This window comes from Amphibalanus amphitrite, unplaced genomic scaffold (genome assembly GCF_019059575.1).
Source record: "Amphibalanus amphitrite isolate SeventyFive unplaced genomic scaffold, NRLGWU_Aamphi_draft 000065F_arrow, whole genome shotgun sequence".
NCBI classification, from domain to species: domain Eukaryota; kingdom Metazoa; phylum Arthropoda; class Thecostraca; order Balanomorpha; family Balanidae; genus Amphibalanus; species Amphibalanus amphitrite.
In genome coordinates, this window is record NW_024881561.1 from 943,430 (window position 1) to 966,829 (window position 23,400).

The following is a 23,400-nucleotide window of genomic DNA, read 5'->3' on the forward strand; positions in this document are numbered from 1 at the left end:
AGCCGCCTTAAAAGTGGCATTTCATTCAATCAAATATCAAAACATTGCTGATGGGCAATTAGAAGTCGGTAAGCACACGACGTGATAGGAGCAGCGGCACAAGCTTACATAACTAGTTTTTCTTCCCAATGCTAAGATCCATTCGAATGCCAACTGAGGTGCCTACTACATACATATTTAGACTTAATCCGATCTTAGGTTACTTAAACTGCACCTATGATAGTCAAACCTTGGAGTTATTTTTATCCTCACATTTCTACATCAGTAGATCTGCTCCAGACAGCCGAGCAAGGTCATTATGAAACATTCAAACATTCTTCTTATATAAGTACCTAAATATGAGGTGCGAAGTGGACCCTATGGGCCCTAGCTGTCTCGCTTAGTGCCTATTTGACATTGCACATACATTTCCGAGTGCGAATGTTGCGTGAGTTGAGTACAAAATGCATGCGTTGCAGCTGTACATGTTGCATGACATGCAAATTACGACTACGTGCACGGCGTCCCATGCATCTGCAGACGGCACGGCCATGACAAGTTGACCTATAGCCAGTCGTGTGATGCAGCAGGACTCCTCTATACACGGCGCGTCCCTGAATGCAGTTTCATATGCGCCCCCGGAGTGTATAATACATGCGGCACCAGCACAGCGCTGCCAGGTTCGACCGGTCCGACGACAAAACGGTCGCCACGTAACGGTTCGACCGTCACCGGTCTGGACGTCTGAACATGTCCGCATGAACAGACGGTGCTACCATCGGGTTTGGAGTCTTGGAATGATTGTTGATCACTGACCAATGACCAACTATCTACATGAACACGCAGGATGCATGTGAACAGGTTACAGCTCAGGGTGGTTTGATTTCGTTCCAATGCGGTAGAAAAGGATTGTGGGAGTGTATTTTCACTGGCAGATGAACTGCTCAGTGCTCAGCAACAGGAGCTTTTTGTACATACACAGGACTAGTGCAGTGGGACGGCCTCCTACGTCACAGGATGGGCCAGCTCGGACCCCCGCCGCACCTGAGACCATCGCTCGGGAAAATCGGTGCTGTCCGCGAATTCGGCGCACCTGCGACGGACGCCGCGGCGCAGTGCAGGTATATACGGAAGGCGCGCCGCTCGGAACCGGTTCTCAGACCCCACCGCCGCCGTGGGGCGCGGCAGAAGGCTCGCGAACATCGAGCCATGCCCCGTAAAATTCGGCGCAGTGGTGCTCGGCTGAATCGTCCATTGAATCGCCATCCTCTCCATCTAGTTACCGTATAAGACCCGAATTCGGGGCCTCGGACAATAACAGACCGTTGTTGAGTGATAAAGTTACCAACTGCTGATGCACATTGCACGTCCACGAACCATTTGCTTTGCGCAGTCAACCATTTCTTCATAATCTCCATACTTTCTGGAAGTGGATGGCTATGGACATGTTGGAGACGAAAATTACCTATGTTGTATTTCGTAACGCCAAGCAACTATCTCAAAATGATTTACAACAGGATTATTCTGGGAAGTACTCAGATTAAAATTTTACTCTGTATTTTATGGAAACCAAATATGGCTTCATGATCGTAAACCAAATTTATAAATGGTCGACGTTCCCATCTAGAAACGTTTCAGATGGAAAATCCTAGCCAGATAAGCCCAACAGACAAACCCCAGTTATTTTCATTCCGGATGACGGCTGTCGCGGCGCGGATGCACTTCCTCTCCAATATCTCGGCTTCCTCGGCCAACATCGACAGAGAGCCGCGAATCCGGCGTCCCGCTCCTCCCACACAAAAACAGCACAAAACCTCCTCCGATCGGCCGCGGCCAAACCGCCGGCTCGCGCCCGATGTGGGTCGGGGCCCGGCGCGGCCGACGCCCCCTCTCCGGACCTTTTTACAGCTCAGCCCTCTCCCTCCCGGCGGCAGCCAATTCAGGCAATTTATTGCAATAATCATGGCCCTAAGCCGCCCCTATCATGGTCCGGGGGACAGAGCAAAGCAATCAATAGCATGAGCGGGGGCGGCGGCGGCAGAGCTCCCCCCGGCGGCCCCGGCGGCGCCGGACCGCCGCCACAGGCCATATATGGTCGAGCGGCCGCCGGCGGACAACTTCGCCACGCGGCGCCGGCCGCCCGCCGCTGCCGGGGGGGAGGGGGGGGGGGCAGGCGGTCCGCCGCCGGGCCGGCAGAGGGGAGCTCTGCAGGGGAGCAGGACGACCCCTCGCGTGCCCCGCCGTATTGATCGCCAGGCCTTTTCATATGATAATCCAGGGCTCGCCAGGGAAGGAGGGCATTGATTAAATTGCGCCGTCCGTCCCCCGTTTGCGGCACTGAGCGGAGAGGGGCACGGCGCGCCACAAGGGCAGTCGCTGAGTGCGACCTGCCGCCGCCCGGCGACAAGTGCTATTGTTACCGAGGCCTCTCACAGACAGGTGTTACTAAGGGAGCCGACTGCCGGAGCACCACCGGAAACAAAGGAATAGAGCAGGAGCATTGATGTCGAGACCATCCCTTGCGAAAATCGCGTTACTTACACATCATCAATCAAGGTCGAAAAGATTGTTTCCTTTCAAGCCATGGACGGGTTGAAATAATCATTGTATGTATAGGGAAATGAAATCACAAAATAGATACTGTCCTTATCACTTGGAGAATGGCCAGAGGGTCATGAAAAATGACAATCATTTGCGTTCGTTTTCTGACTTTGTTTCGCTCGTATCGCTTTCCGGTTTATTTAACGAGAGAGCAAAGCTGCTTTTCGGGTTCCTAAATGTCAGCTTTCCATCGGCACTGTAGGCGATCAGCGATCAGCAGTAACCAATACCAGTCCTACTGGTGCCCCCCCCCCCCCCTCCCGGTCGCCGTTTGGACAGGCCGCTGGCACCGTGCCAGCCCACTGTGTGTCGGTAGTCGGTACAGATGAACACAGTAGCGGCGCTGTGGTGTGGCCCAGTGCACAGACAGGGGCACTGACTCTGTACCGGGCTCCGGAGGGAGTAGCGACTGTATGGTGTGGTCCACTGCACAGTGCACAGAGACTAGCACTGACTGTGCACCAGTCTCCGGAGGGAGTCTGGGCTCATGTGAGTGTATAAACAGTGGTGGTCTGGGTACTGGGTGGATCGAAGTCTTCCGACGACTGTAGTGACCGAGACCGAATCCGACAGAAGCCGCTCATTGGCTGGACAGGAACACTGGAAGATGTTAGGCATGTGCTATAAAAACAGCCATGAAAATGTGTCACTATTTCAACTGTCTCTCGAAGATGCGTGCCCATCAGAGGCAAGGCTCACCGGTTTTCTCCGCGGCGGTTTCTTACTGCAACGTTAAAATCATACGGACAAATATCAGCGCTTTATGCACTAATGTTCTGCGCACAGTGAACACTTTTTGTAAATAATTATATCTAGCTGCATTATTGCATGATAAATCTACCACTCACTCCAATCCACAAGTTGCGTGACCTGGCCGGGTCAGACATCTGATGCTCGGTTCTCTAGTAGCACCCCTCGCTGCACCCTGCGGGCCGGAGTCGTCTGAGGCGGGTCGGTCCCGGGTTTGGCACACCTCTCCGCGGCGGTAACCGGGTAATAAACACCGAACTGGTTTATGTCTGGACTCGGAGTCGGCTGAAGGCCACGTAGGGATGCGGGGCCGGGGGACCGCCGCCGGAGCGGGGTCCTGAGGGCGCTGCAGAAAGGGGTCATGTCATGAGCGCGGCACTCAGCACACACGGCAAAAACGGTGAAGTAGAATAAATGGCTCCAACAATATGGTGGAAAACGGCATTTGTCGTTACTGATAACAACAGCACCATACATACCTATCCAGCAACGGTCGTCATTGGGAGCGAATGTGTTGATTTAGTGAATTTGGTAACTCTTTTCATTTTCATGCAATTAATTCGGTCATTCAATAATGATTAAGAGCAGTGGTCATGATTTGGTAAAAATCAGATGCTACTGTTTTCGTAGAGGCCTGGGATCGCTCCTCACAGGCCTGGCAGGCGCGTTCGCCTCCGGGCATGGCAGTGAGCCCACGGGTCGCGCCCGAGCGGTCCTGTTGTCAGCGACCTGTCAGAGCCGGCGGTACCGCGACGCCCCGGGTCACATCACCCGTCACACACGGCCCCTGTGTGTGTGTGGGGGGGGGGGGTCTCACACCAGCCCGCGCTCCGCTAGCGCACAGCCGGAGAGTGCGGTGACCCAGTTAGAGCGCAAAAAAACGCCTCAGGCGCTGTCTCTCTGTGTGTCGTTGGGAGCGAGGGATCACATCCTGTCAATGGCCCAGACAGAACGAGGGCATTCCTCTGATCAGAGGTGACGGCGTAACGTGACCTTCTGTTGGCGCTAGAGGTGCCGAGGGATCCTGGCCAGGAAGAACAAAGCCAGTTTGATTAGCAAGGAGGCAAAAATGATCAGCTTATACGATACCTATACATGAAAATAATGCTGGGAATAAATTAGGTATTGGGTCAACAGGCCAACAGAAACGACATGTGTGATATTTATTCAAGTTGTAGGCCAGTATGTAACACAAAAATAAACGCGATTTAATGACCGGATGCGATGAATACTTTCAATGTGACAACTGTGTGCTCACTATATTCAGATAAGTGCACATAAATACATACCATTATTGGCCACATTCAAGGCTTTACGCGCAATTCAATTATGGAGTAAACGTGATAACGTAAGTACAAATTGGTTGGTTGCTATAGGCTGAAATAAAACTCATTTGAAAATGCGTCCCCTGGGAATGCGTCTTTACACCCTCAACGTTTTTTTTCATACCTAATAACGCTTATAGGATGCATGGTACGGACAGAATAGTTAAAATGCCAACATTTCTCTGCTTCAGGATGTCGTTCAAAGTCAAACGAATACGTCGTCCTCGCGAAGTCACCATGCTGATAATTGTCTACGTATTTTTATGGATGTTCCTTTAGGTAGGTACTGACCTTCAACACAAAATAATTTTACTTAACTTTGCAATCACTTAATTCTGCGACAAATCCACATTTCAATTTCAGTTCTGTGTAATGAAAATAATGATGACAATAAAAATATAGCAGGCAAACGAATCCCTTCTTGCGCCAGTACGAATCTAAGGTGGTTTGGGGTGACAAGCGATGGCGACCAAGATAAACACACGCAGTCAAATATCGGCCAAAAATAAACAAAGTAACTGACTATGTATGTTACGATGTAAAACAAGCGCATAATCGATCTGGAAAGGAAAAACACAAAGAAAAAGCAATCTAGAAAAGCAGAAAGTGGACGCATCATTATGTCGACCTGCGAACAACAGCAAGTGAAGGAGGGCACAGAGAGGAGGGTTCGAGCGAGGAAAGGAAAGACACTGGAGAGCCGAGGGCTCAAAGTCTGTCCGGTAGCGGCCGGGTGCGGTGCCAAGACCGCCGTCAGCCAAACAGATGATGTATGGCTGCCCGCCGACCGAGCCTAACCGTGTGATGCAACACAGGCCCCTACACACAGACACACAGACACAGAGGCACACGGGCCAACACCTGATGAAACGCAGCTGCACCCTGCCCGCGACGGACCCGGGGACAAAGAGCGGTACAGTTCACTCAGCGCTGCACCGCGCTCAGTGCGAATGGTCACTGTGGACACTTTTCTGGGGTGTTCTGTGTTTCAATTCGAAATAAAGCAACAGACAGTTTTAGGTCAGTCGTAGTGCTGATGCACTGTGCACATAAAATGTCCCGGCCCTATGTTTATATGGTAGATATGAGTGAACGTAAACGCTGAGGCTTCAAGTGGAGTGTGAGCTCACTCCGAAGCCATGGATTATATTGATAGTAACGTTATCTTGGGAATAGCTGGCTGTTTCGCATGCTTTTTTGTGTCAATGTAGCGAAAAGTGAAAGCATGACCGCCGGACTGTTGCATAAGTTCTTTGGACCCAACTAAACTGGAATTAACGAATCGCCAATAAGTTCATGCTTGAAGTTCGAAACTGAGCACCTGACACACAAGACGCACTGAATCTTTTACAGCCGCTGCCAGGCGCCAGCGAAATCAAGGCGCGTATTGGTAGTCATGCTCCAAACTGCTTAGCATTTCCGCCGCTAGATGGCACCAGCAACAAACGCCTAGTGCGATGCTGTGCCGCAAGGCTTGACAACGCTGCCGCCTAGGAGAACGACTTACAAACAGCCCGAGACAACTCAGGTGCCTGCGACATGAAATGCTTTCATTGCACATGATCTTAAAATCAACGAGCACGCTTCAAATCATTCCGTTCTTATCAATGGACAATGTGATATCGGCTGCATTGTTATAAATTGGTTAGCTACTTCTAACTGTGGCTGTGCAGTGTGCACCTTGGCTGGCTACTACTGAGAGGCTTCAGTTCGACCCCTGGGAATTGGGATAGTCGTGGTTTTCCGGGTCGCGGGTGCATCTACTCTCACCCTCTCACTCATGACTCGCCTTCGGCAGTGCCCCGACCATCATCTGGTAGTCATGGGTGCAGAGAGACGCCCGCCCACCCATGCCAGTCCGCCCCAGGCAGTGCTGGGTGCACAGGGAGCGTCTCACTCCCGCGGCCACAGCACCCTGCAGAGACGACTGTCGTTCGCCGAACTGCGGCGCCACTGCGGCGAACGGACGACCGCACTGTGGTCGGACGAGTGCCGTGACGTAGCGTCACATGGCCCGCGGGGCCTCGTGCAGCCGAGTCACGGCTCTGCACCCCGTGGGAGGGTAGGAGGAGGAAGACCCGCGAGGGCGCGACAGAAGCTCAGACGCTGCCGCCGCCGGCTGCCTGTGGGGGAGGGGAATCGGCCGCAGCAGGCGCACCTGCTCCCCCGGGGCAGCACAGTCCCTCGCGACGGACCGGCCAGTGGGCTGCGGGAGTGAGAGTGACTAGGGCAGCGACAGACAGCGGCCCACTGCCGGCGGCCGAGTTCGGCTATACGTACTTCGGAAACCCATCTCAGCTGGACTGCGGACTGCGGTGCCATTTTACAGATCCAGGCGATTACAGCGCGCCCTTGGCACCAATCCTGGCAATTTCTTATAAAAAGTAGGGATTTTTCGTGAAGGGATCCGTAACTGGCTTATCAGGCACATCACCACAAACGTCAAGCGTGGATAAGCTTGAACAGCTAGCCCCGCAAAATAGAAATTAAGGATAAAATTTTCGAAAGTTGACATCGTCATCGCTTCAGTTTGCCTCAGTTGTTCCCTTCTCTACCCTTCCCTTCTCTACCTACGTATTTCTAAGCGGGGAAGGGACAATCTATGAGTATAGCGACTGGTGAGGAACAGCTTTACTCGAGTGACGCCCGCGCCGGTGAGCTCCGTCCGTCTCGCCCCCGCGGCGCCCGCCGACCGGACATGCCGGAGCGGCGCCGCGACCGGCCCGGCGCGCACCTCAGGGACGCAGCGCCGTCCGCAGCGCGGGGCCGGCGGCACCACTCGATCGAGCACCGCCCACGCACCGCCCGCCGAGCCTCCCAACTGGAAAAATGGAGATCGGCGATATTTCAGCTCGGCTAAATATTGGGGCGTCCCAGAACAGGTTTGAAAGCTAAGCCTTTCGATGATTGCGTGTCGGACTCGGAACGTAAATATGTTTGGCGCTGACGCGGTCGCCCACACGTTCTGTGCGGCCGCCGGCTGGATAGAATATGTGCACCAAATGACTGTTCGGGCCATCACGTGCTGAAGGGATACATAATGACAGGATACAAAATGTAGGTACAGAACGACATCAGCAGAATTCGCATTCTTTTAGCCTCAAGGATAGCCGCGTAACTGACTGAGGAGGAATGATAAGTGTCATTTAGTATCCAGACTCGTGCAGTTACCTCATCGCAAGCGGATTACTCACTTTTTTACCAAACTATCAAGCACTGTACCGTGACACTGACATAGTAAGGCTCCGTTCGTCCATCCAAACCACCGCGTATGTATCCGGTTCAGAGAGGCCCGGCCCCGTGAAAGTGCGCGCGCGGCGTGGGGCAGCCGCAGCCGGATCCGGGCTGCGCTCCGGGGCATGGTCCGGGGCGCACGAGGCCGGCGCACGAGGCCGCTACGGCCCTGTGAGGTGTTTCAGCCACAGGCGAGCATTAGTTGTGCTCTCTGGGTTTATTTAAAGCAGCTGGAGTGCCCGATTTGTTTGAAGTGTATGGAAGATCAGAATGCATAATTGCGAAATAGAAGGCTATAGAACAAATATGGAATGCGGCACATGTTCACTCGATATGCTATTCAGTTCTCTAGCAGAAGATTGCTGGACACCGCTCGACATTATCACCATTAGTTAAATCAACATCAATCAACTTTTAACTTCGCTGGCCTCGCAGAGTGAACCTCGCATGCACTGGCCGCCGCCATACGATGCATTGTTTAGCTGATTTTGTCTCATATTGTGACAAGTCACAATAAAACAGTTTTTTCAACAGAATTTAATAGTGACACGACGAGGTCGCCTGAGCTCTTAACCCTCGCCCGCACATGCCATTTTCCCATCCTAGAACGCACATGGGGGGGGGGGGTTGCCACCCCCGCGCCATTTCGTTCCTGTTGGAGATAGAGCTTAGCGGTAAAGACCAAAAAGATTCTTTGGGAAGAGACGCATCCAATGATACCTAGTTTTACCTTCTCAGGTCAGTCATTGACCTTCCAGGTCAGGTCAAACTAAAAAATGTTGCTTTTTGGGTCAACGTTGGATATCAAGTGCGCTGCTTACCATATACCGATGACGATGCTGTTTTCTGGTACCAAGCCAGCTAGAACCTCTTTGTCACACTATCCGACCAGATTTTTGCTGCTGAGGTCATGTCAGGTCAAGTTAGGTCAAGGTCAATAATATGTGTGTGTCTGTGTGTATACTTATGTGTGCACCGATTGTTTTTGTGTCCATATTACATGAAATCATGATCTGAGAAGCTTTTACCAAAAATGTAGTCAAAAAACTTGACATAAAGTAATTTCCGCTTACCTAAAACGCAATTATCTTAGATGACCTAGGTTGACCTTGAACTTGACCTTGACATCTGTACATCGTCGAACAACATGTTCCATGATAGTTGGGAGGTAAAACTGGCAAAAAAGGCCGAAATCAAGGTGTCAAAAGCTCACAAGGCCCATAGCCAGCGCAAGATGTTGAGAATTGGCCATTTGGGTCATGACATGACCTGAAAAACAAGGTCATATCTCCGAAACCAAAAATCACAGAAACTTGAAATTTTCAGTGGACATCAAGAAAGGATAGAGGAGCAGCTATACGAAAAATCAGCCTTCTAGCTCTAAAAATGTTAAGTGCAGAGCAGAAAGACTACCTGGGGGGGGGGGTGGCAACCACCCCCCCCCATGTGCGGGCGAGGGTTAAACGTCTAATGCGTGGTTCACACCGGATCCGTAATGACCGTTACGTGCCGTAATGAATACGTCGGCAATTAAATAATATCTTGAAAGTGGAGGGCACAATGCAACGCGCATGCGTAGTTCGATTTTTTGGCGACGTAACGCCGTATTCGTTACGGATTCGGTGTGCACCGGGAATTGCCATGTTGAGCGCCGTCCTTCGAATCAAGTGCGCCAAAACTATTTTGCTTATAAACAATCGAAAAATGGGCTAAAGCTAAGAGCTGTTTCTTAATATCGGTACGTCAGAATTTTAATTGGTTTTGCTCTCTTCTTTTTAACCCTCGCCGGACCTATTGGTTTTCTACATACGCGCCGGCCGAGGGGGGGGGGGCGGGTACGACCCCCCCCCCTCGCCGTTTCGCCCCTGGTGGAGCTAGCGCGTCGCGGAAAAAACGAGCTTGTGCGCCGTTACGAGATGCAGAGATTGGTACCCGATTTTAAGGTCCTAGGTCAACCGGTGACCTCTGAGGTCAGGTCAAGTGCCCCAGGGTACGGTTCAGTTTTTGGTGAATAACTTCGCAAAAAACAGCCGCAGAGCCGCGATTTTGGGCAGCATCGTGTTCGCCTCGCTCAGGCGCGTCGAATGATATACTTTTTGTCCGGGTCAGGTCAACTTGGGGTGTTGACCTCAGGTCAAGGTCAGGTCAGCACCCCCAGGTCACGAAGTTGGTCGAAAGAGGTCATGTCGCATATCATTCGATTCGGCAGGTCTTCCTGAGTCCATTGGTGGCTTTCTCGACTCGCTAGCTCAATTTGATCAAGAGTTATTGACGAAAAACTAATATGACCTTGATGACGTCATAAATGACGTCACGCAAGGTCAACATTGCAAAAGTGACGCATCTAACCTTGCAAGGAGTGCATCAAATCACGATTCCGTGTGCTTGAGATAGTTGGAGATCGTTCCCGGCGCCAGAATAGCAGTTTTCATTTTTCCCCATTGACTTATAATGGTGAGGTCACGAAAATGACCTGACCTCATATGACCTTTAGGAAAAATCCGAGATATACAAGTTGTGAGACTCATAATGGATACTAGATCCTGCAAGTTTCATTTCCCTGTGACATCTCCTGTGGAAGTGAGAGCGTTGCGAAGTTGCGACATCTGAAGACCGTGCAGAGGTTCACTTATGACGTCATAGGTCAGTGACCTGACCTGACCCAAAAATGCGGTTGGTGTCAAAAGATGCGGCTTGGATCAAAGGTCAGGTATGCCAAGTTTCAGCTCTCTATCGCCAGCGTGTTCGGAGCTATCGCGAAAAAACCCTATGGGGGGGGGGCGGCACCCGCCCCCCCCCCTCGGCCGGCGAGGGTTAAATTCATTCCTATCACTTTTGCATAGTGGTTTATAATTGTATGGAGGCATATCAATATCATTGTTAATAAACTACAATTGTGGGCATGATACCTACTATACAGAGAATCTTTTATCCTTTTTTGGCATAAACAAGAAAACATGCCTATGCTGGTCAACGCTGAATTTCATTTTCTACACTCGTGAATCGCTGCTATCCATGGGCAAGATCAACGTACGCATCGTACAGTTTGCTCAATTGACTTGCGAAGAGGCGGTGCAGTGTCCGTCCAAGCATCAAGTCTAGCAGGGGCAATATGGGCAGCGAAGTTGACTCAGAACTGAACTGCATAAAAGACGTGGCACGATGTATTGGAATTTATTTTGTGGACTTTGAACTTGACCTGTAACATACCTACATGATTAGGGCTAGGCTAGGCAGCTACGAAGGAAATGTTATCTTTAAATAAACGAGTGAAATGTAATTACGGAACATGAATTTTATGTACGTCACTCAAGAGATACAAAGCCAGGTTGTGACATACCTACTGAAGGCATACCTACATGAAATAATGCCTAAAAATCAGTCGGCGAGTTGATACGATTTTTTTCAAGTAGAAAGGTCCGCACTTGCGCACGAGCAGACCGCTACCCGAGTAGTAAAGTAATCTTGACCCAGACCAGCCCAATCAATCGCAACATGTGAGAAAGGGTGGGCACGTGCGCATGTGCCGACCAATACTCTCGCTGACCTTTGCAATCTGCATACTTTATATGCGTGGTGTCATTCGGCATACCAAAGTCCAAATGTGAGCGCTATCGGCCCAGCCGATCCCGAGATATGAAAAAGGGGTGCGCACGTGCGCACGTGCCGATCAATACCTTTGCCGACTTGTGAATTCTACATATAAGCATGTTATCATTCAGCATACTTGATATAAGCACTTTCGGCCCAGCCGATCCCCAGATATGAAAAAGGGGTGCGCACGTGCGCACGTGCAGATCAATGCTTTTGCTGACCTGTGGAATCTGCAAATAAACTTGGTGTCATTCAGCACACCAAATATGAACGCGATCGGCCCAGCCGATCCACAGATATGAAAAAGGGGCACGCACGTGCGCACGTGCAGATCAATGCTTTTGTCAACCTGTGCAATTTGCATATAAACATGATGTCATTCAGCATACCAAATATGGGCGCGATTGGCACAGCCAATCCCGAGATGTGAAAAAGGGGTGCGCACGTGCGCACGCGCTGAGGCAATTCGAAATCTTCCTAAGGTCACGGGGTGTGTAGTGTGCACCCAGCCAAAACAACAAACAAATATTGAACCGTTTCCATTCAGCCGTTCCCGAGTTATGGTATGACGGGCTCTTTTGGAACCTCTCTCGTCGCACGTGACACGTGCTGTAACAGGCACTCATTAGTGATATCAATAGCACAGTTCAGGGTAGAAAGGATGCAGCCCCTCCCCAAAGAAGACCGCTCATCAAACAGTCAAACCGTTTTGGAGATACATGTCGATAAAAGTCATTACGGCGGCCGGTCGAGCCGAAAAGTTCAATTTTCCCAACTTCTGTCACGCTCCGTAACGAGTACGGTGGACGCTGCCAGTTTACGGCGACTGGTTGCCACATTTCAACTTCGTCTACAAAAGTCACAATGCTTGGGGAATCTTGAGAAATCTCTAGCTCATTACGTCCGTAACGGTTACGGCGTCATTACGGATCCGGTGTGAACCACGCATTAGACGGCTTATGCGTGGTTCACACCGGATCAGACAGAAGTTGGAATCATCAGACAGAAGAACGTAACAGAAGTTGGGAAAATTGAACTTTTCGGCTCGACCGGCCGCCGTAATGACTTTTATCGACATGTATCTCCAAAACGGTTTGACTGTTTGATGAGCGGTCTTCTTTGGGGAGGGGCTGCATCCTTTCTACCCTGAACTGTGCTATTGATATCACTCATGAGTGCCTGTTACAGCACGTGTCACGTGCGACGAGAGAGGTTCCAAAACACCCCGTCATGCCATAACTCGGGAACGGCTGAATGGAAACGGTTCAATATTTGTTTGTTGTTTTGGCTGGGTGCACACTACACATCCCGTGACCTTAGGACGATTTCGAATTGCCTCAGCGCGTGCGCACGTGCGCACCCCCTTTTCACATCTCGGGATTGGCTGTGCCAATCGCGCCCATATTTGGTATGCTGAATGACATCATGTTTATATGCAAATTGCACAGGTTGACAAAAGCATTGATCTGCACGTGCGCACGTGCGTGCCCCTTTTTCATATCTGAGGATCGGCTGGGCCGATCGCGTTCATATTTGGTGTGCTGAATGACACCATGTACATGTGAAGATTGAACAGATCGGCAAAAGCATTGGTCTGCACGTGCGCGCGTGCGTACCCCTTTTTGGCATCTTGGGATCGGCTGGGCCGATTGCGCTCATATTAAGTATGCTGAATGACACCAAGATTATTTGCAGATTGCACAGGTCAGCAAAAGCATTGATCTGCACGTGCGCACGTGCGCACCCCTTTTTCATATCTGGGGATCGGCTGGTCCGAAAGTGCTTATATCAAGTATGCTGAATGATAACATGCTTATATGTAGAATTCACAAGACGGCAAAGGTATTGATCTGCACGTGCGCACGTGCGCACCCCTTTTTCATATCTCGGGATCGGCTGGGCCGATAGCGCTCACATTTGGACTTTGGTATGCTGAAAGACACCACGCATATAAAGTATGCAGATTGCAAAGGTCAGCGAGAGTATTGGTCGGCACATGCGCACGTGCCCACCCCTTCTCACATGTTGCGATTGATTGGGCTGGTCTGGGTAGCGGGTAGCGGTCTGCTCGTGTGCAAGTGCGGACCTTTCTACTTGAAAAAAAATCGTATCAACTCGCCGACTGATTTTTAGGCATTATTTCATGTAGGTATGCCTTCAGTATGTCACAACCAGGGGGCGTCGAAGTCTAGTAGGAAAATCTGGCAATCCCCGGCGTGACGTCACGTCGGGGATGACCGATGGCACCTTGCATTGAAAGATACGGCAGAACGGCTATTTTTGAAAAATGATTAAAAATACTTTTGTGCTGTTATGACACATAAAACGCTTATCAGAATGTTCCTCATCATGTGATAAAGCCATATCCGTGGTCGAAAATAGCTGAGCCCCTCCCAATTTCCAACCATCGACCTCATAAGCAATGGATGTAAGCGTAATCCTTAAGGGTGACTTTCCTATACATATCCGTACATATGCGTCCTTCTGGAAATCGGTAGTGTGGCGATTGGCGACGCGCGCGACATCTGTGTGGCGACTGTGGCGACACCTGGTGGCTGCTTTTCTGCTGTATGTAGGCATAGGGGTTTTGCCAGATATGGTTCCTACTGCTACACAACTATGTTGACCCAATACTACAAAGTTATTTTGCCAGTAAAAGGCTAGCAAATTGAAAGTCAATTTATAAAATTGCTTATTAATGATAGCAAGAAAATAATAAAGAAGTTTTGATTGAACATTATTAAAATATCCAACCGTGAAACTATATTCTGGTAGGTTTAGTAGAAATTAGTCCGTGCAACCTTGTATTTAGGGCCTTGGTCACAACCTACTTTGTATCTCTTGAGTGACGTACATAAAATTCATGTTCCGTAATTACATTTCACTCGTTTATTTAAAGATAACATTTCCTTCGTAGGCCTAGCCTAGCCCTAATCATGTAGGTAGGTATGTTACAGGTCAAGTTCAAAGTCCACAAAATAAATTCCAATACATAGATTCTCGTGCCACGTCTTTTATGCAGTTCTGAGTCAACTTCGCTGCCCATGCTGCCCCTGCTAGACCTGATGCTTGGACGGACACTGCACCGCCTCTTCGCAAGCCAATTGAGCAAACTGTACGATGCGTACGTTGATCTTGCCCATGGATAGCAGCGATTCACGAGTGTAGAAAATGAACTTCAGCGTTGACCAGCATAGGCATGTTTTCTTGTTTATGCCAAAAAAGGATAAAAGATTCTCTGTATAGTATCATGCCCACAATTGTAGTTAATTAACAATGATATGCCTCCACACCATTATAAACCACTATGCAAAAGTGACAGGAATAAATTTAAAAAGAAGAGAGCAAAACCAATTAAAATTCTGACGCACCGATATTAAGAAACAGCTCTTAGCTTTAGCCCATTTTTCGATTGTTTATAAGCAAAATAGTTTTGGCGCACTTGATTCGAAGGACGGCGCTCAACATGGCGATTCCCGGTGCACACCGAATCCGTAACGAATACGGCGTTACGTCGCCAAAAAATCGAACTACGCATGCGCGTTGCATTGTGCCCTCCACTTTCAAGATATTATTTAATCGCCGACGTATTCACCAGTAAAACGCCTTTTGGGCGACCAACGGAGCGAGCGAGAGGATGGGCCTTGCACGTGCGAAATTGCGAGGGGGTACCTCCAACTAACTTGTGCACTGCACCCTACTAACCGGTCTTTAGCGATGTGCCTAATTTCAGCGCAATCGGCCTAGCCGTTCTCGAGATCTGGAAGCGACACACTGCACGTGCGCACGTGCAAGCGGGGTTCAAACTGACTTTTGCACGGCACCCTACTAACTGGTCCCCAACCGTGTACCAAATTTGAGCGCAATCGGCCCAGCCGTTCTCGAGATCTGGGAGCGCCCCCTGCACGTGCGCACGTGCTGTAGCACCCCAACCTTAACACATGCAGATGAATTATCTGATGGAGACCTAACTGTGTACCGAGTTTCAATTCAATCGGCCCAACCGTTGTGCCGTTATTGAGGTTGCAATTTTGGGGGTTCTTAAAAAATGTCCAACATTACCACGCGCCACGTGCGGTGTTTGGCATGAACGCATGGTGGCCATCACACCACAGAACTTTTACGTCCAAGTGACATTCAGTAAAGAAGACCGCTTGTCAATCGGATGTCCCGTTCCTAAGATATTAGCTTTTGAAGAGCGTCCCCACGGCCGGCCGGCCGGCCGGCCGCTCATACTCAGGATTTTCCCTTAAAGGTAGTGTGCCAGCTTTCTTGGACCGTATGGAGTTAATGGCCCAGATAAGGAGAACCGGATTTTTAGAACTTATCCATACCTTCAAAACTCATGGAAACGTCTTAAATTCTTCAAATTTTGAGTACCCCAGTGCGAAATTCGCCCCGACGGGTTGTCGGTCGTACCCCAACCACATTTCACACCACTATGAACAATAAATGCACACACTGAAATCGCTATTACCGATATGCTCATCCAATCAAGTTTCGATAAACCCGTTCATCATCATCTCCTGCGGTTTCGAACACGCCTGTTAGGTGGCTTCTGATGCTCGTCGAGGTCGGAATTTCCAAATACGCGTGGTGCGTCGGGCCGCGCGCTCTGACTTCGGCCAAGAAAAATGCGTCAGCTGATCATTGTCATTTCTGCCACTTGCGTGTGGTGAAATGGGGTCATAACTTATAAGACGGCTTTTTCATATCAATTATTTTACATAAAATCATATTTCAAACCATAAATAATGTTCGACAGCCAAATAAAAGAAACAATACCAATACGGGCTTACAGTTTAAGGCTCGACATTGTGTTGTATACGATTAGACAGCTGATAACTCATTCCCGTACGTCGTATGGTCGTAACACAATAATGACCTTTGCTTATTGTCACAAGTGCGCCGCATTCGCGATTGTTGCCCGACGCCTGTTTGCAGGTGAGCCCACTACAATTGTTATACATATCTAAAAACCGAAAAACTTTTAGGCGAAAAAGGCACTATTCCAGGCCCATTTTTGATTTTTTTTTGCGATATTAGGTAAAAACAGAAGCTTCTTATCCTAGGAAAAATAAAATGGGAAATCTTTCAAAGGTGGCACACTACCTTTAATTCAGTATGAGACTCCGCTCGCTTCGCTCGCTCCGTAATTACGGCACGTAACGGTCATTACGGATCCGGTGTGAACCACGCATAACTCTTAAAAATAAGTCCAACTCCAAACTCTTAAACATCGAGGATGCAATCTATGGCAGTTGGCACAGAAAACTGTCGTGCAATTATTGTCATTGCCATCGGTGACTTTTTGCACCGATTTCCCTACACCTAACACCACACTAGTGATTTCCTAACACCTGCACCTCTTCATCCTGTCCGCCCTGGCATTTTCCGAGTACTTACTCCCCCGTTCCTCTCATAGGAAAAGGAATAGGTGCAGGCGTAACATCTGTGCAGGCTGTGAACTATGTTTACCGACCACATAGCCAGGCTGGCGCCGCCTGCTCTTCTCTTTTGATCTCTGCAGGGCAGCCGGTGCGGGAACACGGAGTTACTGCTCAGAGCATCAGACAGGCATCCAACAGCCTAACCTCAAAGAGGTTTTATACCGCACACTGCCGCGGATAAGCGCTCAAAACATAAAACGTCAGAAATACCACGGGACTAGCAGAACTGCAAGCTAAGCCACTGGAAACAGCTCGGAGGCCATAGGAGCGCCACTGCAGCGCCCAACTGCGTTCGTCGGCGGCCCGCTCTGGCCGCGCGGCCTTGCGGGGGCGACCTCCTCCCAATCCGTCGATGACATCAGGTAGGGTGCAGTGCGGTATGGCCCGTCGGATTTTATGTCTTCCCGGTGGGCGGCCGGCGCACCCCGCGCTGATGGTTCTGCTCAGAGTCGCTGATGGCCCTGCTGAGAGCCGCTGATGGCCCGGTATGTTGTAGCGTGAATCTGCTCAGCGTTGGTGTATCGCACTGTGCAGCGTACGGTTCTCCAGGGTATTAGTCGTTGGTCGCTCGGCGAGCGGGAGGGCAACCAGTTCCGCCCCTGGGGCATTCCACGATAGATCGTACCACTTTTTTCCAATTTGACACCCTCATCTCTCGGAATTTGACGAGAATTGGTCTCAGGGGTAATCAGGGGCTCTGAATCCACCTGTAACAATTTCAGGCTTATCAGATAAGTATTTTTTGAGTTATGGTGTATAATATTTTTTGGATCTTGCTTTGCAGCGCTAAGTTTGGCGGGCTGTAACTCTAAGACGGATTATTCAAATGCCAAATGTTATATACAATTGAACTTGCAATGAAACAGAGATTTATATGTATTTTTGAAATTTCGAAAAATACGCTATTTTTGATATATGACATATCGAGTTTTCTTTCATTTGTATTTTTTGGACTTTGGGACCAAATTTTTTTGAATTTTTATTTCTTTGAAAAAATATTTGGCTCATTGTTAAGAAGTATGCAAAAAACTAGGAAGGTGTTCTTTCTATAAATGTATTTATTTTACGTCACGATAACGGTTTCGAATAGTGATTTCGGGAGGGGAGCTTACAAATGGCGTGGTAAAGCTGCCTAGTGACATCACGGGTTACTGAAATTTCAATTCAAGTCTGAGTCATCTGAAAAAAAGTGAAAAGAGGGTTCATTCAACCCTCTTTCCTATAAGCGCGAGGGTGAAAAAGGCTGCTTGGTTCTGACATTGTTTTGGACGCCAATGACCATAGCTGTCCGAGATGAAAGTTACAGGACGCATACATGGTGTCCTCCAGAGGTCTCACAACTTGTATATCTGGGAATTTTTCAAGGTTACATGAGGTCAGGTCGGTCACGTGACATCACTGTTATAAATCAATGGGGAAATATAAAAACTGTTATTTTGGCACCGAGAATGATCTAAAACTATCCCACGTACATGGTATCGTGATTTCATGCACTCCTTGCAAAGTCCAATGCTTTACTTTTGCATTGTTAACCTTGCGTGACGTCATTTATGACGTCACTAGGGTCGTACGAGTTTTTCGTCAATAACTCCCGATCAAATGGAGCTAGAGAGTCGAGAAAGCCACCAATGGACTCGGGAAGACCTTCCGAATCGAATGATATACCATATGATACCCTTTGCCCAGCTTCGTGACCTGAGGGGCTCTGACCTGACCTTACCCGAGGTCAACTACTTAAGTTGACCTCACCCTAGCAAAAAGTATACCATTCGATGCACCTGAGCTAGGCGAACACAACGATGCCAAAATCGCGGCTCTGCGGCCATTTTTTGCGAAGTTATTTACTAAAAACCGAACCCGTAACTTCAGTCACGTGACCTGACCTCAGACGCTACCGGTTAACCTGAGACCTTAAAATCGGGTACCAATCGCTGCGACTTGTAACGGCACACACGCTCCTTTTTTCCGCGAGGCTCTAGCTCCATTAGAAGCGAAACGGCGTGCTGGGGTCGTATCAACCCCTCCGAAACCCATTTTGTTTGCGGGAAAATGAGGAACTTATAGAAAGAACACCTTTCTAATTTTTTGCATGTCGATTTGCAATGACATGAAGATTATTTTGAAAAAATAAAAATGTGAAAAATTTTGGTCCCAAAAGTCATTAGAGGCAAATGAAAAAAGATTAAAGTTTTTGCTCGACAATGAAATTTTTCTTTGGAATTTTTAAATAGTAATATTAATTTTTGATTCATCGCAAGCTTAGTGTTGTTTACTTTTTGTTGGTTGCGTAACCCGTTTTGGAGTTACAGGCCATCAAACTCACCGTTACATACCGAAGTTAAAAAATGTAATTCAATATAACTCAAAAAGTTTTGATCTGGGAAGTCTGATATTTTGCCAGGCGTCTTTGGGGCCTATGATTACCCCTAGGACCGATTTTCATTAAACTCTGAGAGATGAGGGTGACGGGCCTGGTACGATCTATCGTGGAATGCCCCCCCTGTATCGCGTGACCCCTTGCTCCGCCCAGTTACGCACGAGCGTACTCCACGCCGCGTAGTAGCGTGGGGAGGGGAGGGTTAGAATGGTGGCATGTGTAGAGGCTAGAACCGGTTTCCACCGCCATGCCACCGCCCAGCGACATGGAGCGGGGTCGGTGACCAGGGCGCAGGGAAAGGTCAGAGGTCAGCTATAACGTAGACCTTTGTGTCTCTCTCCCCTCCGCGTGTAACGACCGCACGACAGCGGCCGGCCGCCGATCAGGCTAGACATGTCAAGGTCACCCGCAGTCAACAGGCTCAGAGGGTTGGTCGAGTGCGCGTCCGTGGCTGACGACAGTCTCGACCATGTGCTATGGTGCCGATAGACTCGCGTGGGTAATAAGTTTTTGTTCAGGCTGCTGGGGTGTGTCATCTTGATATGATGCTTTGTAACATGTATGATACGCAACCTCGCTGGCAGTGGCCGAGAGGAGGGGGGGGGGGAGGCGGGTGCCGCCTCCACATGTTTATTTTTGTTGATAGCTGCGAGAGCTGAAATTTGGCAAGCCTGACCTTTGGTTCAAGCTGAATTTTTATGACAGCAGCTGTATTTTCACCCTCGCCCATATTGGTGTTTTGCCAGCGTCTATCGTACAGAGGGGGAGGAGGGTCCGTTGGACCCCTTTGCCGTTCAGCCCCTAATCGAGCTGGAGCTTCGCGGAAAAAGAGCGTGTTGCCCGTGACGAGAGGAGGCCGATGATACCCAATTTTAACCCTCGCCGGCACAGGGGGGGGGGTTGATGCAACCCCCCCTAAGGTTTTTCGCGAATAACTTGCGTAAAAAGCGGCCGATCGCAACGAAACTTTCAGTACCCTCGCATTGATCAATTTTACACCTACCCTGAAAATTTTTTGACCCTGACCCAAATGACCTTTGACCTGTGACCTCTTTTCCGAGACCATGTTTGGCCGGAATCGCGATTCGGCGTATGTCGGCTCGCATTAGCCGCGCGTTTGCAAGCTTTTCGTGGTTTCAAACGTTCAAACATGTGATTTGATGTTGCTCCCATGCATTAGGGTGGGTGTCAAGGTCACCTGAAGGTCAGGTCAGGTCATTGACCTTTGGTGACCTCGGGTGACCTCGGTTCACTTTTTCGAGTTTTACATGCTTCTAGGCTAGTTGTTGGAGCTGAATTCGAATTTAGCAGCCATTTGAACATTTACGAAGTAGTTCTGGTGCCTTCGTAACATGTTACGAAGCTGTCAGAGGCGGTTGACACGTATTACGAATACCCGTCACAACCCCTACCGGTTGACCTGACCTGACCTGATCCGGCCTGGTTTAAATGCTTAAAGACATCATCTCTGATCAAAACTAATACGATATTCGTGATCAGCACCCCGGAAAACCACATAGCAGCCACACTTTACGATTTTCTAACAGGTCCCGATTTTCCCGGTTTTTGGGTCATTGACCTGACCTGGAAGGTCACCCGATGACCTAGGACCTTAAAATTGGGTATCATCGGCTTCCTCTCGTGACGGGCAACACGCTCGTTTTTTCCGCGAAGCTCTAGCTCGATCAGGGGCCAAACGCGAGGGGGGGGGGGGGTCGTACCAACCCCCCTTGTGCCGTCGAAGGACGCAAAATGGCCTGTGCCGGCGAGGGTTAAGGTCCTAGGTCATTGGTTGACAGGTCAATATAACTCAAAAGTCGGGGAATCGGGACCTGTTAAGCTTCGTAAAGTGAAGCTGTTATAGCGTTTTGCGGGGTGCTGATCACGAAATTCAAGTTAGTTTTGATCACAAATGATGTTTTCGTGCATTTAGGCCAGGTCGGGTCAGGTCAGGTCAGGTCACATGTTACGAGTGAACCAAAACTACTTCTTAAATGTTTAAACGGTTTCTAAATGCGAAATCAACTCCAAAATCTACCCTAGAAACATGTAGCACTCGAAAGAGTGAACAAAGGTCATCAAAGTTCAGTGACCTGACTGATCTTCACGTGACCTTGATACCCACTAGAATCCATGCGATCAACATCCTTTCACATGTTTGATCGCTTAAAGCCACAAAAAGACAATAAAACGCGTTCTGCTCGAAATACGCCAAAACGCGATTCCGGCCAAACATGGTCTCGGAAAACAGGTCACAAGTCAAAGGTCTTTTGAGTCAGGGTCATGCAAATTATAGGGTAGGCGTAATATTGAATAACTCGAGGGTACTGAAAGTTTCGCCGCAATCAGCCGCCTTTTGCGCGAGTTATTTGCGAAAAACTGAGGGTAGGAGGTCTGTTCGACACCCTCCTACAAGTGCGAAGGTTAAGGTCAGGCCGTTGACCAATGGCGTCAAAAGTGAACCTCTGTAAGGCCCCAAAATGTCGCGACGTCGCAGCACCCTTCGTGCCAAGGGACTTTTCAACGGGGAATGAAGCTTATATGATCTAGTACTATCTCCCAGAGGCCTCACAACTTGTATGTAGCTATCTCGTATTTTTCTTAAGAGTCACCTGAAGTCAGGTCGGTCGACGGTCACGCAACCTCACGATTATTAATCAATTGGGAAATATGAAAACTGTTATTTTGGCGCCGGGAGCCATCTAAAGCTGTCTCAAGCGCATGAATTCGTGATTTTATGCAATTTTTGCAAGCCCAGCATTCACTTTTCCATTCTTAAAGTTAGGCGACTTCATTTATGACGTCACTAAGGTCACAGGAGATTTCACCAAAAAGTCCCGATCAAATTGAGCTAGCGAGTCGGGAAGCCACCAGTGGACTTGTAAGGACCTACCGCATCGAAGAAGCGATATGACGTCCTTGAGTCAGCCTCGTGGCCTGAGTGGCTCTGCCCTGACATGACCTGAGGTAAACACCTTAAATTGACCTCAACAAAAACAAAGCGTAAACTATTCGACGCGTTTGAGCATGCAAAACTCTTGGCTTTGTAACCACTTAAGGTGAAGTTGTTTACCAAAAACCGATCCCGCGACTTGGAGCACTTATACTGACCTCAGAGTTTATCGGTGGACCTGAGACATTCAACTCGGGTACCAGTTGCTGCATCTCATACGGCGCACGCGCTCAGTTTTATCCGCAAGGCGCTAGCTCAATTAGGGGCAAAAAGACGGAGAGGGGTCGTAATCGCCCCCCCCCCCCTCGGCCGGGGTATATGCAGAAAACCCAAAATTCCGTTGAAGGTTAAGCACTGAAGTGATATATTATGATGCGAGAAGGTATAGGTAAAAACAAGTATGCACACGAGCGGATGTGAATTAAACTGTGTTTGAGGTATGCCTTTTTTATTATACATTCGATTTGCTTTAGTTATTGGTAAGAACATATACAACCAAGAAGAGCGCCCCTGAAGAAAAGGTGGCGCACCGGACGGGTGCGATTTTAAGGTCCAAGGTCAGTCGGGGACCTCTAAGTTCAGATCAAGCGCTGCATGTTAGGGTTAAAACTTAATAAAAAAAAAAAATGGGAGCAAACAAGCATCCCGATTTTGGCAGCATCGTCATGCTTTGTCACGGCACTCATCCACTCCCTCGGCCGAAATATTAGTTCCTTTTTGTATGAGTTCTGGCATAATCCCGCACATTATGCTGCATGTTGTTTGCCATGAAAAAGCATGTTCAGCTACGTTCTACGCAGTACGCACTAACCTAACCACCATCCCATCATCCACCACTAGCCATCACTTGTCATCCCGTTCTGTGATCCGTTCCACCCCACACTAATCAGCCGAGATACTAGTCAGTCGGGCTAGCGCTATCCTCCCCTCCCTTCTTGACTGCACAGCGCTAAAACCCAGAGCCGAGACTTCCCGAGCGCGACCTCTGACCCCACGCGGTCCGAAGGGTCGGCCGATGCCTAAGGGCGCGCCGCGCGCCGGCCACCCGGATAGCCTCTGCCGAGTCTCCCTTCCATACACCGTTTACTACGCGCTCGATTCATTCATGATTCTGTGTTTCCGCGTCCCTCTCGCTAG